The sequence below is a fragment of the Onychostruthus taczanowskii genome, unplaced genomic scaffold, assembly GCF_017590055.1.
Source record: "Onychostruthus taczanowskii isolate IOZ18803 unplaced genomic scaffold, ASM1759005v1 scaffold39, whole genome shotgun sequence".
Taxonomy (NCBI): Eukaryota; Metazoa; Chordata; class Aves; order Passeriformes; family Passeridae; genus Onychostruthus; species Onychostruthus taczanowskii.
In genome coordinates, this window is record NW_024501348.1 from 7,418,252 (window position 1) to 7,435,267 (window position 17,016).

Genomic DNA, 17,016 nt, shown 5'->3' on the forward strand with positions numbered 1-17,016 from the left:
TTTCTATGTTAGTTACCTCTCAATTTTGCATCATCATCATCATCATCATCATCATCATCTTCCATTAAGATATGCACATTTTCCCATGACAATAGACACTACATGAAAATATTAAATTAGAGATTGATACGGACCAACACTGTTCTGGAGGAAATTTGTCACATACTTCTTTCTAGTATTATGACTGTTTTCAGCACAAACTCCTGTGATCTGTGTTCTAACTATCTTCTTTTCACTTATACATAGCCCCCTCTTCATAAACTGACGATTCTCTGAGTGGAATAGAAAGTAAGTAAACAACGTCCAAATGGACTAAAGCTATTGCATTTCAAGAGAAAGATAACACAGAGAAAATATTTTTGTCCTCAAAAAAAATGTGTTGCCATCATATAATCTACTTCTGAAGAACACAAGCTACAATTTTTTTTCATTTATTCCAGACATACTGGCAAAAAAGCAAGTAAGATCAGCTTTGCTACATAAGATCTGCTGCTTTCTTTTCTGTTTCTCTTTTTGTTTATAAGAATATATTTTAAATCTACTATTTTAATTTCTCTACAAGATCTTATGCATCTGAACATCCAGCAATTTTTAATTTAGTCTACACTTTTTGGTCTCCAGGAAACTGTTCAGTCTTTTTGGTTTTGTGTTTCACTAAGAGTGTCTACTTTTTTTCTGATATACTTTTGATGTGGTTAATTGTCCACCTTGATTCTATACATTTTCATACAAGTTTCTGGTTAAAAAATTCACGCTATTTTTTGCAGCTTTGACTTCAGAAAAATCCAGTTCAAGCATTCCCTTCTCTTAAGCATTCCATCCGTCCTGCCTCACTATATAGTTTTCTCAGCTTATGAAACTTTGCCCATTCAAAATCCTAACTGCATGTGCAGATCACTTTTGTTAATCCTTCCATTTCATCATCAGTCTTTGCCACAAAACAATGAGCTCCTTGGTGAATTCTCTTAGCCTAAAAGATGATGAGCTTTGTTAATTCTGGCTATGGTTTACATGTCCAGATGAATGAGTCTGAATGAAGTTGTTTTACCTGAGGCACCTCTCCTGCATTTTTTTTGCAGAGAAGATGAATGCAGTGCCCTCAGCTTTCTTGCCCTACTGGCAGGTATAGACATTTGTTTTAAAATACAAGATCCTGCGGAAGGAGTCATGTAAACATCTCTGTCTGAGACAGTCACTGCAGGTTGCTCTCCAAGTTCCTGAAGAGAAGCAGACATTCTAAGGCTGCAAACCAGAAATAAATATTTCTAGTCCTACCAATGACTAATTTTGCATAGAGAGGCTAAACATTTATCTCAGAAGTAGCTTCTACAAGGCACATAACTGCTGTTAAAGGAAATTAATCAAAATGCTGCTTTGCTTTAAACGGTGTCTTCTGAAACAAACTATTGCACCCATTTTAGTGCTAATGAGGTTGTGGATTCTCTGTGCTACCTATTAACACTGCTGGAGACAGGATACTGGTTACTTGGGCCTTTGATATGATACAGTGTGGCTTGCTCTTATTGTAGACATTTTTCAAGATAATTATGTCACTTTTAGATTTTGGTTCACTGATAATTAATAGTAGTGAGATTCACTTGCTAGATAATAATTAGTATTATCCCTCAATAGTCTTTTATAAATTAAGTACAAAAGACAATGCTTGCTCAAAATGAAGCGCTGGTCTGAATACCTGCCTTAAATTATATATTAATTTTGTACAGAATGTGATCATTTTGGGAGACCTCTATAAAAGGTAGTGCATGTATGGTGGTGTGTATTTACAGAAGGTTATCTACTAAAGATAAGTTGATGTGCTAATAAACATACACATATTTGTCTAAAACTTTATAGTTCATTTAAATTTGCATGGCCATAAAAAAAGCTCACAATTGCTTTCATCACTCTGAGTCATCCTAATGAACCCTGTCTTTTTATATTCTTAGTTAAGCAGCCAATAAAAATTGGAAATTTAACACGTCTTCCTTCAAGCCAGGAATGGTTTTTCCTCTGATTATGTATACAAAAACTTACTACTGAAAATAATATTCTAAGAGGAAATAATGCAATTAGGTCTTGACTTTTGTTTGGTTATTTAATCATTAGGTCCAACATATCTTTTCTGTTACCGTATGTCCTGATTTGTCATTAATCAGATATGTAAAGTAATAAACTATTTCTGAAGAAATAAATCAACTTTTACTGTAAGGCTAAGGAGAGCAAAGAAAACTGCACTGAACTATTAGATAGTAATGAGCAACCTTGACATCTGAACCACTTCATGATACTCTTATATCTTCAGGCTGACATATAGAAGAACAATAATACCAGTATTAAGCAGTATAGATGTACCAAGTGGTACTGACATTTTGACATAAGAAAGCTTAAGGTGATATACAGATACTCAGTGCCAAAAGCTTACCTGGTTTCCACAAGCTCAGCTGAGGCAGCAATCTAGTGGAAGAAGAGGTGAATTTCCCCAACAGCTGATGTGCAGTGATGGAAGGAAGGAGGACCACTTCCATTTCAGAAACAGGAATCTCTGCAGCAGGAAAGTTGCTCACAGACTGCTGAGCTGTACAGTCATGATGCTTTTCAGGTAATAATTTTTCATCAGTTTAAGCCCTCCTTATACTTGTGAATATTTTAGTAATATCCATGACAGCATTTAGGTTGCAAAATTTGCAGGGGTACTGTAAAATACTGATTGATTTTTTTCACCAAGTCTGTGTGTCCATTTTTCCACAATATTATAAACTCACTATTTTCTGGTTTTCACTTGTGATAGGCAAGTCTTCACTTTCTTTCTAATTATTGATTAGAGAGAAAACCTTTAAAACAGCTAGGTAGGAAATAATGGATAGCAAGTACTATTTGGGAAAGAACAGGCTCTCTTTCTATAAACACAAAGCTACATCCATGAGGAATACTCTAATGATTGTGATGAACATTTCAAACCCCATTCCTTCAAAAAACATTTAGATTACAAGCCCAATTGTACAAGGCAATTCATTGGAATTTGAAGGTTCATAAAAGTCCTTTTCTGTGGCTTTTGGTATAAAACTGGCTTGAACTTGAACATTACATAGAATGAAGGTAGTCAAAACAGATTAGATTTTATATTTGGTTATATCAAAAAAGAGTTTAGCCTGAATTAGCGGGCATTAACAAACAAAACTCAGAGCTACTTAACATAAATGTGCAGCAACTCTATTACACACATTACATGGTATTTGTCAGTAAGTGATCTTTGAAGATTAGCAGCCAGGGAACTTAACAATCAGATGCATTAAATTCAGCTGTCAAGTAATACAGTGACTCACAAGAACTTAGAACAAATTTAGGAGAAAAAATCCCAAGTAATTCCAGTTCAGTACATGTGTGAGGAAGAGCAGACTTCTGCCCATTGTGGCTGTGGTCTCAGGTACTAATTTGAAAAATAACTGAAAGTACTTTACAAGGTTCCTAGATAAAAACACAGGAGGCTGAGAGGAAGAAAAACTAAAGTAATCTATTATTTTTTTTACCCTCTTTAGTTTTCATCTGTCTTAAAATATAATGGCAGTGCCTCAGGCCTTTGAGCATCCTGTCAATTACTTTGAAATGTAACTAAACCAAACAATCCAATCAGTTCATGCTTTACTACCAGGTGGTAGCTCCATGCATCTGTCTGCATGTTATTCCTCTCACCACTCTTCAAAGGAAGCTAACAAAAACAGGGGTGGCAGGATGGGGGGCCAGGAGGCAGCACCCCAAGCACTGCACAGAGAATACACCCCCAGTTCTGCTGCACTCCAGCTAACAGAGTCTCCAGAATGCAACCGAGGCTCTCTTAGGTATTGCACATAAATATATGCTAGGACATACTCGGCTCATGCTATTTATAATTTATCTCACTATGCTACTTCAGGAGAGCTTTACTGAAGCAGACTCATGTGGATTTACCCCTAGCTGCTTGAAGATAGAAAATAATAATGGAATTCATAATTAGACAAATTGCCAGTTTCATTACTTCTGACCTCCATCTCTCAGTTCCAGATAAAAGAACTACTGCTCCATGCTCATAGATGAAAAACCATTTAGATCAAGGCTCGGCAAGGAGCCTTGGACAAACCTGATATATCTATTTAGAGCCATGACAGAGAAGAGCAATTTATCAACATCAGTAAACCTGACGAATGTCAAGACATCCAAGCCTCCTAAATCAAATGAGAGCTTCAACCAGGTTTTGTCTAATGATTGGTTGCTGAAAGCTGAATGCGAGGTAGGACATAATTAATTGGATTCTCCCTCCCCACAGCATAGCAAAGCCCTAAAGTGCAGACTGTGAAGGTTTAGGATGTCAAACAGGAACAGGAAATTAGCTTGCAGAAGATATAGGAATGGAATTCTCACCTTCTCCAGCAGGTAAGATCATGTGAGACATGATCTTTTTGGATTGACTTTTTCAAACCCCAAAACTTATTTTGAAAGTCAGGAATTCTGCACTCCATCTGCTAATCCATTGCCCAAATATTGTGAAAATTTTATATCTACTTGGAAAACATGAGAAACCCATATTTGGGTTAGGTACTACATGATAATTAATTTCACCATAACAATGTACTGATCTAGAGATTAAAGGGCTAAGGGACAATTTGGGGCTTATTAAATGAATTGATGCACTATTTCAGCTTGTGAACAAATCAAACCTTGCTCTGCCAGGGAACAAATGTCATTCTGCATGACCATGAATATATGCCATGTTGAGCAAGTCACTTACACTTTCTTTCTGTTCCCTTTCCTTAAACGGGAATACCACCGCCTGACTGCAATTAATTTATGGACAATACATTTCTTTCAAACTATACCTATGCTGTCATAGAGGATCTGTGTAAGAATCTTCCACATAGAACAGTGACACTTTTATTTCTATCACATTTAGCCAATGTACAAAGCATGTGGATGAACCTCCAGGACTTGTGGCATCCAGCAGATAGCAGGAATAAGTGAAAAAGAGAGAGCCATCTTTACGTTCCTCATGCTTCCTTGGGACATAGGTAATACAAGAAAATAAAATTCTGGGGTCTGCACCTGATGTGTTTGGGTTTTGCCATCAGGATAAAAACATAAGACACAAATACACATACGTATCTAGAGGAAGAATTCAGAGAAATAAGTGAGCTGGCTTTCTCTTACATCAATTTCTCCTCTGCACAGGGAAATGGAATCCTAAGAAACTCATTTTCCTTTAATTTGCCAGAAGACAGCTTTGCCTGAGAAACAAGCTTTCAAGCTAGAAGGCAGACCAGCTCTAATATTCACTCACCAGTAATCCCCTGTAAGGATTATACATTTTAAAAGGAAAAAGGTGTACATTCTGTGATGATCCTTTTACTTCTCAGCATTTTTCATAGTTGTTCTGTCAAAAAGCACTGCTTCTTTGAGAACACGGTCCTCCTGTAAATATGCAGGTGACTAAGATTGTTGATGCTTTTCAAAACCCACTGGTAAAAATCCCCAGATCTCAGAAATACTAATTCCCAGGCACACAAGGCAATAATAGCCAAGATGCAGCTTATGCAGCTTACCTGTCTAAAATGGAGGAGTTCCTGTTGTAAGATTGTTAGTCTCATTCTTGAAAGCAGTCATCTTAGGGAAAAAAAAAAAGAAAAAAAAAAAAAGAAAAAAAGAGAGACGTGATACACAGGAAATACAGTCAAACCTTAATGAAAGTTGAATTTCCACTGACTTGTGCCAACATGTTGCTTGTGCCAGAAAAATGGCAGAAGATGATGTACAACACAATTAGTGTCTAGCTAGTAGGAGAGAGATTAAAAGAAAATTTGGGGAAAAAGCAACCAGTTTTTTATTTTGTGCATGAGAAAAACACATGGAACCCGGGTCTTGTAGCTACATATGAAGTCACTTAAAATTCCTGCATCATTGGCTGCTACTGTCAATAACAAGCAGGGCTGCTACTGATATTTCTGCAGCCAGACTCTGTGCTGTGGGAGGTGGGACAATGACATCCTGCCATTTTGGTCTAAGTGAAACTTAGGGTGAGTAAGTCCCGTCTGAACGGGAACTCCCCAAAAAGTGTTTGGAGCTCAGCATTGTGGCTTCCCCTCATGATTTACACTACCCTTTTCTGGGCTCAGTCAGCTGTACCAGGCAAAAATGAGCACTTCATAGGTTGAGTAAAACCCTCTTGAAAGGGATGAATATAACAACTGCTATTTGTTCAATTTCATAGTTAGGAACTGCATGAGGGACCTCACACCAGAACACTGCCACACGTTACCACTCCAAACAAACGTGTGCCCTGTGAGATCCCACTCAGGAATTTGAACTATCTGGGTGGAGGGCTTGTATAGGAGGAGTTTCTGTGAGTATTCTCATGGGTGTGTATGGGTGGGACAGAGAGAAAGAAAAAGGGAGAGGGAAAGAGAAGGGCAGGAGGAGGAAGCAGGAAAAGAACAGAGAGGATACGTTAACTTTATTTTTCTTTTTTTGAAGCAGATGTGAGCTTGCTTTTGTTGTGCTCCAAGCAGGCACACTTGTGCCCACACTATCAGCAAAGGCTTAGCAGCCCAGGCTTACTAACCATGGCTACACTGTTTATGGTTTGGAGCTGACTCATACCCATCCAGAGTGAAGGCTGACAACAATGCAGTTAAAACCATAAGAGACCTGAAAAAAAAATTCCAGACACGGGGAGAATAAGCAAGTTGTGTCTTCTCAGAAAAGCATAAAGGTCTTAGACTTTCAGTGGGACACTGTCCATAAAAGTTGAAATTAATCTTAGCACTGAGCTATGGAAATTCATCTTGCAGTTCTTGTCCTTCAATCCAGTAACTTAGCTACATGTATATTCTGGCAAAATTTCTCTTCTTAAATCTGAAAATGGAGCACACTCTTCAGTTATCTGCTCCATAAGTGAACTAATCCTTATTATTAACTGGTTTTGTTGACTTCAGCTTTCAGCCATGAGATTGTGTTTGTCTCATTTTTCTGTTCTCTGACATTTCATCCATATTCTGTGATGCTGGCTAAATCCAGCTGATGTGCATCAAATCAAATACCGATATACACATTAAAAAAATCAATTATTCAGCCCTCAAACTTGGATAAGGTATGTTCAAGTCTAAAATGAAAATGTGAAACAAATCTTTCAGCTTTCTTCTGAAGGTGTATGTGAAGCGTAACAGCACCTATGTCACATCTGCACCAGATGAAGTAGCAAAATTGTGATGTTTATCTCCCCAAGAAGACAGAAGTCAGGAAGCCTAGCTGGCCTTAGAGAAACATCTAAGATCTGCTTTGACAATTTCTGATTTTATAAGAAACAATCAGTAAAGAAAATTCAATAAGAGTTCTTGGAGCAAAAACTAAAAACCTCGGCCTTTGGGTCTTTACCTCTGGGTAAAGGACCTAATGCTCTGAAGCCTAGGATCACATCTTCTTTTCCACTGGGTGGAACTCAAAGGCTTTTTTCTGGTGCTGATAAATTACTGGCAGCTGCAACTCCAACAGGTGGCAGATGCTCAGAAAACACAGCTAAAAGACTACTGATTTCAAGTCAATCAGCTCCTATTCTTAAAAAGACATTTCTGCCACATGTCCTGAAGACAGGACACATCCCTCTTATAATGTCAAGTACCTAAGTGCCAGAGCAGAGCTGGAATTACCATCAGCACTGGTTAGGTGCAGGCAAGCCAAAACCTTTGAGCATGCTGACTGTACCTCCTGGTGCTGCCTTCGTCTGACCACACAGAGTGCAGGAACCTGACATGACCCCACCCAACAATTTCAGAACTCCTGCACAAGATAAAGGGATTGCAACTTTCAATGCTGTGATGTTCACTTATAGATACAGATGCGAGCTCCCAAGAAAGATATTGATTTTTCAGCTACGGTGGTTGCACTGCATTTGTCCTGAGAATATGTATCATTTCAAGGGCAAACACATATCTTTTCATGTGTTGATATGTCTTATGAATGTCTCTGAACCCTACATTTCAACAACTTCCTCCAAGGACAAAAGTATAATAATTCTGTATCTTGTGCTTTGAAAATTTGAGCCTAAATAATTCAATGAGAAGTTTGGTGTGTCTTTTCCCCTTAGTTTTAATAAGGATAGGATTTCATTCTTCATATGCATCTCACAGAGTAATGGTCAAACCTGGCAATATTTTTAGTCAGTGATGGAGAGCACGTCTATGTGTTCCCACATAATGAGGGGTGTTACATTGGGCTAACAAGCAGAGCTGACTGAAAGCTGTTTGCTTCTGCTGAAGCAACAGAGGTATTACCTCTGCATTACAACACAACAGTGATAATAGCAAATTTCTTTTTCATAATCTAGCTGCATACATAGCTGTAGATAAGGTATTTAAAGAGAAACAAAGAAGCAGACAAAGCTGCAGAGGTGGGCTTGAAGCTGTGACCCCAATAATTTGTCTTTTCTAAGACAAATTTTCAGTTAAGAAGCCAGAGAAACCTTAAATCAACAATGTAACTTGTTAGTATATATGTTATTCTGTACCCCAGATATTACAATAGCATACTACAGTATATGTGAGGCAATATATCTTATTTTACATTTTCTATTATGTGTACATTTTGTATAGATGTGCACATATAAATAATTGTATGTTTGAATATAAAATCAAGTTAATATCCTAATCTAAGGGAAGTTTTAAAGATAAATGGTGCTCTGTATAGCTGAACAATATCACCTCTCCTCCTCTTCAAATACATGTCTCTGGTATATAGAAGTACTATAGCAAAACACTGAGGCAGTTTGACTTTACAAAGTGTAATGCCAAAATGCTTTCAGAATTCACTAGCACACTGCACTCCAGCAGCTTTGATTTCTTCTTACAAGACTTAAGGAAGTCACTTAATCAGTACAGCTAGGCTCAGTTTACCAACTTCTTTTAATACTTTATCACCTTTGTTGAAAACTGCACTGTGAACCCTCAAAATCAATCATCACAACTCCTGTTGGCAATTAGGATTAAGGAAATTAAGCTCAGGAGACATACTAGTTGTACATACAAAGCTGATCCCCATGGGGGAGATTGCTTCACCTACTAGAGCCTGCCAGAAACATCTCTTAAGGTTTTACATCATCACCACACTGGGAAAAAAACAAAAGTTCTATAAAGTGGCAGTATGATATATGTTGATATATTTTGTAGGCCTCTGTAATTTTCAGTTAGAGAGCTCAGCTTTAGCATTGCTACACCAGTAAAGCCCCTAGCAGGTACATTGCCTCAGCTATGGTACCTGTCTGTTAAACAGAAATGAACTAACAAAAAGAGATCATCAGTCAACTCCAGATAATTCTCTTCTCACTAAAGTTCTCCAGAATTTAAATTCCAGATGCCGAAATTAACAACAAGATCCCTTCAGCTCATCACTGGAAACACTTGTTACTGTATTTGCTGACTTTCACTGTTCACCCAGCTGCACAGGTTCCCCTAGGATCACAATGCCTGCAATGGATAATAGTTCAGGATTTGGGGAATAGAAAAAGCAATATGAATTTTCAGAAATACTGGGTTCTTCTCAGTTCTAGTTTAGTTTAGTTATTTTTCAAGGCCTTTACAGAATGAGTCAGGCAGTTTTGTAAACAGTTTAAGTATCATTCATATTTTCAAATGCTTCATGTCTTTGCAGTGGTCAGGGAAAATATGTATTGAAGGGCTCAGCTTTGGCTTCACTTTTCTTCTATCAATGGTAATGGTTCCAATGTTTTCAGTGGCAGCAGATAGCTGACATCAAATCTTTGGGAAATCCCACTTTGAGAAATCCCACCAATGATGTCTCCTGGGTCTGAAGACAATGCGTGATGTAAAGTTTTGTGGGTTTGGGGGGTGATGATGCTTGTTTTTGTTTCAGTTTTGTTTGGTTTTACTTATCTCAGGGTGTTAGGAGCAACATATCACAGAAAAAGGATGGACTAATTATATTCTCGTATATGGTTTTACTAGAAGGAATAATTATAAGACTAATTCCAGAAAAAAAGATCTGCACATAACTAAAAAACTAAAGAAGGTGTGCAAGCATGCTGTAAAGAAAAAAGATTTGTAAAGACAGCCATATCTAAAATGCCAAAATTGTTTTAAATATATCTGATTATACTTTGCCATACCTGTATGCATATACAGGGTTTTTTGTTTGGAGTTCTTTAAACAGTGACAAAATTTTACCAACAAATGGTTTTTCAGCACAATGACTGTATGCTGTTTACTATACAGAACCATGCATTCCTGCAGTAATGGTTTTCAATGATGACTCTAAAGCAGCACTCTTGATTTTTTTTTTTAAATAAATGTTTAGAAGCTGCAATTTATAAACGTCATAAAATGATCCATTATCTTTATTTGCTGGGTTCCTTAACTGTTCCTTGGGTGTTATGACTAGACTTTGATATATCAACAAACACAATTTATGACATAATTCGTGTCTGGTTGATATGTTTACTTACAGGTTAATATGTTTACTTACTACATTATCTAGTAGTTGATTTAGGATTTCCCCTTTAAATTACTCTGTCTGTTTAGAGGCCTTATTTGACAACATTTCCCATTGCATTGTCTTTTTCTTCCTGTCAGCTGAATCAATAATTTATTGGTATATTTTTCATTAAATAAACACAAAAACTGATAAGCACAGTTAGCCCAGGAAAACACATGCAAGGAAAATGGAAATACTTATATATTTACACTACTTCCTTGCTACAAAATAGCCAGTAAACTAACCTCTACATCCCTAGTGCAGCCTTACAAAAGACTGATTCATATTTCATCTAACACCCAGAAGCAGATACAACTTCAGTGTAGAGGAAAGAAAAGAGAAGCTTCATTGCTGCAGACTCAGGAGCTCTGAGCCAGACCAGTGCAGCTACAGTTTGTGTTCTTTTGTATTCTCTCCACTTTTTTAGTTTGAGGCAGATGAACTGATCACAGAGAAACTCTAAGCAAAGACTGAAGAGAGCTAGTAAGAGGGGGTGCAGAGAAAATGCTTGTTTTATTTAGCTGGTCCAGAATTTCAACAGAACTTTAGGAGCATTTACTTGAGCTGTTCAAAGTGTCATTAAATGACGAGCTCAAGAAAGCATTGTTCCCGTGTTGCAGCATTTTATCATTAGTCAAGGTGGACTCTCCATGTTTTCAATTAAGATGAGCTTGGTACAGTGTGTATACAAAAAAAAAAAAAACCCTTGCATTTTAGGAACATAAATAAATGTATACATACCACATTTAGAAATTTTTTTTAACAACTATTAAATTTTAGCTGATCTAATTTTAGTTTTAGTTTATGTTTCTGTTATAGTTTAATGTTTCTGTCCCACAGTTTAATGCTGTGGGACAGAAACCACTCACTAGTTTGATTTTTTTTTTTCATTGTATGTTAAGAAAGGACCTACCATTAACATAAAATTGTTTTAAAATTTATTAATTTTAAAGTTTAAAACAGTTTTCCCTATTTTTTTTTTGTCAATCAGATGTATTATTTCAGAGAACTGATGGAAATGCTTCTCTAGAAAAACAATAATCTAGATTTATTATATTAAATATTATAATAAATTTAATAATAAATTTATTGGGTTTTTTACTATAATAAATTCAATAATGCATTTATTATATTTATGTGGGTTTTACAATTTCAGAGGGTGATTCAGAACCTTAGCAGGATGAAGAATGTCTCATAGCCACCTAATTCTCTCCGTGAATGAAAGAGGATGCTCAGGGATGCTGGCTTTCTGTGGACACACTGCAAATTCTGGCTGCAGCTAGGCTACCAGAAGGACATTTAGGGAACCCTTAGCTGCTCATTACCACCCCCACCATAGATTTCCACCTCCCAGGTTCTGCCAGTGTAACTTGTCTGGCTGCTCCCCAGCCTGTGTTGCAATGAGCCAGGCCCACTCACTTTCAGTGACAGGTCTTTGCAAGTCCACCTTGGTTTGCACAAACTAACACAGAGAGTGAGTTTTCGAAGGACTGGGCCAGCAGAATTGAGGGCAGCACTTCTCAGAGAATTTTTATGGTCAAAGGGGTGGAGGAGTCCCTTGACCCAGCACAGCTGCCACTGAAATGGGGCAGTGCTGCAGGTGCCTTATCTGACAGCAAGAAGGCAGGACAAATGCTGTACTCCCAGTGCAGCCTGATCCAGTAGGAGCTAAATGAGATCTACTGCCACAGGTACAAATTTCTGCCTTATCTCATTAACCAGATCTTAGCATTTCCCCAAAACCCACACCATAACTGGGATTGCTCTTAGCCTCATTTGTTAAAGTCGTTTGATTGATTAAATACCTCCAAGCACTTGTGTTTCTAACCTAACCCACTTTGATAAGTAGTGAACTAGGGTGTGGCCACATGAATTGATATACTGGTAGACCTGATAGGGATCTCTGGTTTCACCTGGTTAAGTGGTAGGTGAAGCAACACCTAACACCTTTGTTAAAGCCTTTTGAACAGCAGTTATGTCTTCTTCTTCCTGCTTGATATAAACTCCCTCCTAAAAATTGCCTCAGGATGCTTCTCTTTTCTAACTTTTTGGCTACTTTATTCTAGAAGAACTTAGACATGTTAGGAATAAATGTGGAAAGCAGTGTATTCCAGCTAAGTTTCCTACATTTATAAACCAAATACTAACATCACACTGGAAACATGAGCATATATGTTCAGAAGGGGCTGACATAGAACTAAAGACAGAATGCTGAAGGCAGGGCTACTGCAAGTAGAATTGCTCAACAAAAGGTTTAAGATGATAGAATCACTTCTCTGAATTCTTGTGTAACTGAAATGAGACTCTTCCCCTGTTCGTGTAGATGAATTCAAGGTTTACTACCTTTAATACCACTTTATCTTAAAAGGTGGAATCTTTCCGGAACCAGCTTTTGCATGCAAGGAAAACAGCAGGTAAGACCTTAGACAAGACAGAGAAAAAGCATTGTGATAACGTTATCTGTCTCAGCTTAGTGCTCATATTAGTAGTTAGAATGCCTGGGTTACTGCTGTTGCTGAAGCTGAGACAGATGAAGGCCTTTGCTCTTGCTTCAGCAAATCATACAAAACAATGAGCTTGTATATAGTGGGCAATGAGTTGTCTCATGGAATTATGTAATAGTGTTAGAGAGCTTGAATGGCAGACAGTTGCCTAATTTGACAAGGGGCTGGATAAGCACGTGGTGTGCTTCTTACTTAACTTCAATGCAATTGAATGTGGTGTCTGACCCTGCTTTCAATAGAGGGCTGGAGTAGACAATATGCAGAGGTCCCTTCCCACTTCAGTCGTTTTGTGACCTTAAAAGTTGTGTGAGTCTGTGATCTTGAGTGCTAACAACTCATCAACTGATCATAGCACGAAAGTGTCCAAAGCAGTCCAACTTCTGTGGTGTATATGGTGTTAGCCCACTTCTACTCCAAACTTCACTGATCTGATTCCTCTTGACTTGTATGGAAACTGTGTGTACCAGATGCTTTGTTCCTATTAATAATCAGGAGAAATTAATGGAAAAAAATTAATTAGATTTCTAAATTTAACTGCCTTTCTAATATGTGTGAAACTGATTGCACTTTTGTTGATTAGTACAGTAGAAAAGTTGGCTTTGTTTTCTGTTTTGTAGTAACTAGCTGCTAAATATCTGGTTTTTGCTATTTCCTGTAGTATTTGTGCAGAGGACTATTGAATGTAAGTTCAAGAGGTTTAAAGTGTGGTTGTAGTACTTTGAGGTGCTAGAGATGTCCCTGAAACAGAGGTAGAAGCAGCTTTGCTGAATACAATGATATGCTTCAAAAGCTTGATAGCTTGAAAAACATCATTATAGTAGTTTGGAGTGCTTGAACATTTGTCTTATTTGAAGATAAAACGTAAAGCCGTTCTGAAATTTATTTAAAATTGTTTCTGTGAGTTTCTTCCTACCAATTGAACTGCATGACAGGTTTATTTTCAAAGGTAAATGTCATAGATTATTTTTACTTACAAATAACAATTCTGAAGTAAGAGAAATTTCTATACAGCAACAGACTTTGATAATGATAATAAAATAGTTACCAGACTTCAGAGTGCCTATGTTTGAAAGAGTGGAACAAGAAGTGTGTTGAGACTGCTTAGTTTGTATCTCTGTAGCCCCTTACCATGACAATTTGGAATTATTTGCCTTCAGCCACATACTCATTTACGAGGAACAGACAACAATATCTCTTTTGACGGTTTCAAGGCTATATTTTAGGGTGACTCTGCAGAGCAACCAGCATACCTTTGACACAAAATGTGATGTAGAGCTACATAACTTTGATATGTGTCCTTCTTAAATGTTGTTATAGAAAAGTGGTAGTGTGTTATAGTTGCATCCCCTAATTACTAAAAAATAGAAACAGTTGTGAAGTTAAGCTATAAACTAATTTCTATGACAACCAAAAATATGGTCAAAGCATGGCTTTTCTAGCAGAGCCTACATCTGTGGTACAGAAGTTTTCACCACATATTGGAAAGGAGCATTTTTGCCTTTTTCCTCTGAAATCCTAGAGATCAGTGTTTCTCTTGTTAGTATCAGATCTTTTCAGACCAGAGGCATCTTTCAACACCACTGGGTCAGGTATGATGGAAAAAGACAACAGCTGCAGAAAGATAAAGCTACCTGATAATTCCTATGCTTTTTAACTGAAAGCTGTAGCAGCAGGCCAGCCAGCCTGAACATAAACTTTGTTACAGAGAAAGTGTCACACGGAGACAGAGAGATGAGTATATACATAGTAGAAAAACAACTTGCTTCTATTCTCAGGTTTTGGGAATTTCACCTACAACCTGCCACTGTCCAGAGATCAGACAGGACTTGCAGTGACAGAAAGCAAACAGAAAAAATCAGTATTGACACAGAAAATATTGAGGGAGTGAAGAAAGAGACCAACTGGACTCTTCTACCCATCAGCAACTTTCCTGAACGATTTCACCCTGAGGTACAATGTTTCCATTGAACCTGAATTTGGTTCAGTTGAAGAAAAGGGGCATTTGTAAATAAGTTATTGGCTCTACCAGTCCTTTCTCTTGCTGTCTCACTGCTAAAATTTTCCTTTTCCTTCTTACTGCTCATGTGTTGCAGAGAGCTATAAATTAATTGCTTCTCCCCTTTCCATAAATCCAGGGGAAATTACCTCTTCAAGTCTACTGGACTTCCTCTCTGCCTGTTACCAGGCTCCTCCTGTTCTCATGGAACTGTTGTTGCTGTCTCCTAGCTGCAAATTTAATGAAACTGGAGTGACTGTGGAAATTGGGTGGGGACAGTTTTAGAACTGAGCTTATGCATATGCAGGGAAAGAACCAGCAAAGGGTGCCAGGAAAGATGATGGAATCTGTGTTTGCAGAGGCATTCTGAACTTAGCAAAGTCTTCAGCTGCCTGCTCTAGAGGGCAAAGTAAAGTAAACCCTCTGCAACAGAGGGTTTTACTTGATGTCCTACTGAGATTCCTTTCAACCTGAATTAACCTGCAAGTCTAAAAGTAGGGAGACAAAAATGGAAAAGACATATAATCAAATAAGGAAGGTAACAACAGAACTAATAAAAAATTCTAATTCCCCCCCCCCCCCCCCCCCCCCAGGTTATTTTGGTTTGGAATGACATGTGAGACTAATCCAAACTTTTTGGATGGCACGGGAATAAATCACTGCACATGTGCATAATTCTCCTGTGGGTGACATTTCATCTGTATTAATGGAGGGCTAGCTCTGTTTTCTCCTTCTGAATGCATGGTACACAGTGAAACTGCAGGGGGTTGCTCCCATCATCCATTAACGACTAAAGATACCTGGGAAAAATGGCGAATAGGTGGGAAAAGAAACAGTGAAAAGTTAAGTTACAGAGTAATTCTGACCTGTTTCTTTCCAATGTTACTCAGTACCCAGGCAATATACTATGTTAAGGTGGGCCTGAATTTCTAATTAACACAGACATCTGTTACAGGCCACGTCTCCAGTCTTTCTGCGTGGAACTATACCACTTTGTACAAACTATTTAAATATACATGAATTTCATGTAAACAAGTGGGTGTGACTCCCTAATTTGGTGGTTTACACATGTAACTCAGAGCAAACCCAGCCGAGTTCCAGCCCTGGTGAATTATTAGTACAAATTATTTAATTAGCACAAATTGTTTAAGCTCAACAAAGCTCTTGAAACCTTATCAACAGTAGGATCTAACCTCTCCTGCTCCAGAGATACCGTAGTCTGTTGTCAAAATAACATTGTGGGAGAACAAGAGGTATGAGTTCAAATGCCCCCAGGTAAAGAGGGAAAATGAGGTCTATGACTGCTGAATGATGCTCCGTGCACATCCTAACCACAGCTCTTGGTTAAAAGGCAGGCGGCCAACCCCTTGGAAAACCTTTGGGTTTTGTTCTGCTTCTTCTGCAGGTACTTGAGAGGGATCACTTAGCTTCAAGATGTGAACAAGTCAACCACTTTTATTTTTCTCATTAAAAATAAAACAACAACAACAACAAAAAAAGGTAGCTGGCATTTGAACTTCCGATGAAGAATTGATTACCCCACCTTGTAATGGAGTGCTTCTCTCAGAGGCACTGGTTTCTCTTACTAGTGATTTATCAGGGCAATGTGATGAGGAGACCTGATACAACAGCATGCTTGCATCTGGAGCATGAATGGATTTGCACAGCAAAACAAACCCCCGGGTTGAAAAAGGCAGAACAGTAGCGATGGAGAAAGACTGCGGCTGATTTCAGTCGAGGAGGAGAAACCGGAACCTAGCGAGAAAACGAAGGTAAATTCAGACAGGCTGAAATAATGCACCTGTATAAGGACCACTGCAGAGGTTTGCGAGCGGATGCTCTTCGCCGCTCACCGCACGCAACTTGCCCGACGCGCCCAGACCTCCGCCTGGTTCGCCTTCCCGACGGCTGATGGAGAATCCCGGGCCCGTGATTAGCCGCTGCCGCCGGGGCGGGGGGCGCGGCGCCGCCGGGGGAGCCAATCGGGAGCCGCGGCCGCCCCGCTCCGCC

General features: G+C 38.4%; 1 protein-coding gene across 1 annotated transcript in view; it reads left to right on the plus strand.

Annotated features, from left to right (window-relative positions):
- Positions 1 to 16,961: 16,961 nt before the first annotated feature.
- Positions 16,962 to 17,016, plus strand: part of HMGN3 (high mobility group nucleosomal binding domain 3) — a 22,840-nt gene continuing 22,785 nt past the window's right edge. The window contains exon 1 of the mRNA XM_041412375.1: positions 16,962 to 17,016. This exon is cut by the window's right edge and continues 166 nt beyond it. The gene's annotated coding sequence lies outside the window, so the exon portion shown is untranslated.